Below are 5,000 nucleotides of genomic sequence, written 5' to 3' on the forward strand. Positions count from 1 at the left end.
ATCTGATAGTATCTTTATGCATGTATATATGTATGTCCGTTAAACATCTCAAGTCAAAAATGTAAAATTATGTATTATTTTAAATTCTTATGAGCGAGGGTCACAATGATAGTTTTTGTGACATAGGATTATCCGGCAAAACCTGATTTTAATAATAATAATAATAATAATAATAATAATAATAATAAAAATTAGCCTTTTTCGAAAAATGCCTTAAAGTTCGTGACTTGCTAAGCACGATTCCACAATACGTATATATATTACATAGTGTATGCACATACATAAACTATATATATATTATATATATATATATATATATATATATATATATATATATATATTATAATAAAAACTAGCATTTTTTGACAAAATGCCTCAAAGTTCGTGACTTTCTAAGCTCGATTCCACAATACATACATACATTCATACATACATATATATATATATATATATATATAGATATATATATATATATATATATATATACTTATATATAAATATATATGTATATATATATAAATATATATAATATATATATATATATATATTATATATATATATATATATATATATATATATATATATATATATATATATATATATATATATATATATATATATATCTTGTATTTCTCCAACAGTCCCGTGGATGAAGTATTTAAGATTATCCTTGAGATGACTGAAATAAACGTTCATATATATATATATATATATATATATATAATATATATATATATATATATATATATATATATATATATTACGTATATATGCACGTGTGCATGTTTGTGTAAACAAGGAAATACTTAAAATGCCTATAACAAGCCATGTTGAGCCAACTTTCCTTTATGGAAATGAAGTATGCGGCTGTTGAACGAAAAAAAAAGATAGGGAGAGAGAGAGAGAGAGAGAGAGAGAGAGAGAGAAGTGACAGGGTTAGTAATGGGGTGATAAGACAGATCTGTCAAGAAAAGGCAGCACAGTTGAAAGAGAGGATCTGGGTATACTGAGAGGGCACGGTCTCATGTGGGAAGGACGGATGGACGTCCTGATGGTATATAAGCAAGATGGGGCCGAATTGTGTAGTGAATTTAGGGGTATTCAACAAGCTGCTGATGAGTTACTGTTGAAGAAATCAAACTAATAAATTGAAATAATATAGTTATGAGAAATTATGACAATAATATTAGTTTTTGCTTGTATACGCAGCCTAGTGTTCATCAATGCCCAAAGTCTGGCTTACAAACCTTACAAAGAGTAGGTACAGGGAAATACAGAAAGAAGATATCTCACTTGTAAAAAAAAAAAAACAATTGAAAATCTTTTACATAGATAAAAATGAATGCTAAAAACCTAACAAATACAGTGATGTGTCTTTTTTAACAAATATTTATGAGATATAACAATAATACTATATTTACTTGTATATGTTCATTATTTTTATTATTATTATTATTATTATTATTATTATTATTATTATTTATTATTATATTATTATTATTAAATTCAAAAGATGAAGAACCCTATTCATATGGAACAAGCCCACCAAAGGGGCCACCGACTCGAAATTCAAGCTTCCAAAGAATATTATGGTGTTCATTAGAAAGAGGTAACAGAAGGTAATGGGAATTGTAGAAAGAGATCAGTTATTATCAAACCAGATAAATAGATAATTAAATAAATAAGTAAATAAATAAATAAAAGCGTGATAGGTAGAAAGAATTTGACTAAAAACAACCTGTGCGTTCCTTTCCTTATCGACTTCGAATTCATTGTAAAAGTTTTGTCAATTTAAATATTATTGAAATTTGTCTTTACCAGAAAAATCTCGGAAAAATTCATAGACTTCGAAAGAGTAGCAAAGCCGTTTAGAAAATCCTTAGCAGGAACCGAACTTCACAGCATTTTTGAATGCAATGAAATATTGAAAACTTAGGCCAATCGCTGGGACCTATGAGGTCATTCAGCGATGAAAGGGAAATTGAGAGTTTAAAGGTTTGAAAGGTGTGACAGGAGGAAAACCTTTTGCAGTTGAAGCTCTGTGAATCAATTGTCAGGAGAGGGTTCAGGAAAGTAAGATGGAGGAAACGATATGAACGGAGGTACGGTAAAAGGAATGAAAAGAGCTGCAAAGAACCTCAATGAATGCCTACAGTGCACCGCGGGAGGTGAATTGACGGCACTACTCCCCTACAGGAAGCGTATATTGGAGCAAATAAGTTTAAACACTCGGTTAGTCTTAGCCAAAAGGAGTAAGAATATTGCAGTTAACGAGTGAGCGTGATATTAATTTAAATATAGGCCTATGTGCCTTTTGTACCGATTTTTTGAAAGATAAAGTTAAATTATGTCCTCACTTTTTGAGAGAGAGAGAGAGAGAGAGAGAGAGATTTAGGCAAATATGCCAAGCACTGGGCAACTAAGACCATTCAGCGCCAGAGAGCGAGAGAGAATTATCTTTTACAAGCCGAAATTCGTGCGGAAATGACTAAATATTGCAACGTAGCGAAATCATAGAGAGAGAGAGAGAGAGAGAGAGAAAATGATTCACTGCAAGCTGTCATCTTAACCAGAAATTCACGCTGGAATTTTTCACGAAATTAACCCTGATTACGTATGCATGCAGCCTCAAATTATAAAAGAACACTTGGCAAAGTAACAGCAGAGAACAGAGGAAGAGGAAGCGAATGACGTCAGTAGTACGTAATTGGTGACATTTATGTATAATAAGTCGTCTCGAGGTTGGCTTTGAACTTTAGTTCAGTCAAGGCTACGTCTGCGTCTGTGAATTTCTGCTTCCTTAATCTGACGTTTGTCTGTGTACTACGTCTGTAGCTTTCTCTGATGAATTCCAGTTCCTCGCTGGACGAGTGGTTTTCGCGTTCGGCTACCAATCCGGTGGTCCGAAGTTCGAATCCCGGCTCGGCCAACGCGGAATCAGAGGAATTTATTTCTGGTTTTAGAAATTCATTTCTCGATTTAGTGTGGTTCGGATCCCACAATAAGCTGTAGGTCCCGTAAAAAGATCTAATCTTTCGGGCCAGCTCTAAGAGAGCTGTAATCAGTTCAGTGGTCTGGTAAAATTAAGATGTACTTAACTTCCCTGATGAATTCTGTTCACAAAGACACTTGACTGCAGGTCTAGGCTTCGTACACTAGGCATGTAGCATTCATTTATAACTATTTTTTATCTGTTAATTTGTTCATTTAATATTATTCTTTTTAATAAGTGGTATCTCTTCTTTCTGTACTTCCCTTAATCTCCTCTTACTTCTTCCTAATGAACGCCTTAAAATTCTTTGGAAGCTTCTTGGATTTCAAGTTAATTGGCCCCTTGGGGGCTTGTTCCATATGAATAGGGTTCGTCTACTGAAATTATTATTATTATTATTATTATTATTATTATTATTATTATTATTATTATTATTATTAAAAAATCCTCATAGTAGCTCGAGTCTTCAAATGGAGAAACAAATCCACAGTTATGTAAATGTACTATATTTAAATGTAAAAAACAGCAAGGATAGCTTTCGGGAATCTTTTCGGTTCCCCTTCAGATTCCCGAAAGCTATCCTTGCTGTTTTTTAAGTTTATGTACATTTACATAACTGGATTTGTTTCTCCATTTGAAGACTCGTGCTACTATGAGGATTTTTCAATAATAATAATAATAATAATAATAATAATAATAATAATAATAATAATAATAATAATAATAATAATAATAATAATAATAATAATATGATTGATAAAACCAGGAAGAAATTATCAATCATTGATATCGCAATACCATGGGACACCAGAGTAGATGAGAAAGAGAGAGAGAGAAAAAAGATAAAGTATCAAGACCTGAAAATAGAAATAAGAAGGATATGGAATATGCCAGTGGAAAATGTACCCACAACCATAGGAACACTAGGCACGATTCCAAGATCCCTGAAAAGGAATCTGGAAAAACTAGAGGCTGAAGTAGCTCCAGGACTCATGCAGAAGAGTTTGATCCTAGAAACGGCGCACATAGTAAGAAAAGTGATGGATTCCTAAGGAGGCAGGATGCAACCCGGAACCCCACACTATAAATACCACCCAGTTAAATTGGATGACTGTGATAGACAAAATAATATTTTTTGAAAAGGATGGCTGTATTTTGCGAATTGATTTGATATTCAGTTAATGTTTTTATAGATAGCCTTTCTTGCACGTCAATATTGGTCAGTTATTGGCCAATGTTCATAATTCGGTGGATTTAAACATTATTTCCACAGCAGAAATTGATTCAAAATACAGCAGGTTAGTGAAATCTGGTGTTGTAAATCCGGAGAGATTTCCGGCGTATTATCTTGGACATATTCGTATCCATCAGCACTGAAATCTGGTGTTGTAAAGCCGTAGAGTTTTCCAGCGTCCTATTTTGGGCATATTCATATCCATCAGCAGATGAACTCTAGGTTTTCTTGGCAGGTTTTCTGCACAGCGGGGCATCCTTTTTAACAAAAAAATGCTTGTGAGAGGGTCGTCTTCCTTCCAATAATAATAATAATAATAGGCCTATAGTATGCCTACAATGCTTCCTGTCAGCTAGCATCCAAAAGAATGAAGTTATAGACACAGTGGGCTTTCTCTTTTTGAAGTGTTCGCTGTTCTTCATCTTAACATTCAGGGGTTGTGTCATCCAAATGAATGTCGGGAGATATTGCATCGAGACCTTGATACAATGACACATCATATGACCATATCTCTGTCTGTCTATCAATTTATATATATATATATATATATATATATATATATATATATATATATATATATATATATATATGATCCCAATCTGCCACCAGGAAAATGAATCAATGGGCGACCGCCTATATAAATCTAGGCCATCTTCAGTCGAAACCTGTCAGGGTTTCCACCCAGTGTTTCTTTTGTCCCTGTGTTAGTGCTGGACGCGTAAATCACATGTCATAATGATCTTAGGTGTGGGTTATATATATATATATAATATA

General features: G+C 32.9%; 1 protein-coding gene across 6 annotated transcripts in view; it reads left to right on the plus strand.

Moving 5' to 3' along the window:
* The window catches only part of LOC135208058 (neuronal growth regulator 1-like), a 40,712-nt gene that overhangs the window by 2,880 nt on the left and 32,832 nt on the right, over positions 1–5,000 (plus strand). The window lies entirely within an intron of this gene.

This window comes from Macrobrachium nipponense, chromosome 34 (genome assembly GCF_015104395.2).
Source record: "Macrobrachium nipponense isolate FS-2020 chromosome 34, ASM1510439v2, whole genome shotgun sequence".
Taxonomy (NCBI): Eukaryota; Metazoa; Arthropoda; class Malacostraca; order Decapoda; family Palaemonidae; genus Macrobrachium; species Macrobrachium nipponense.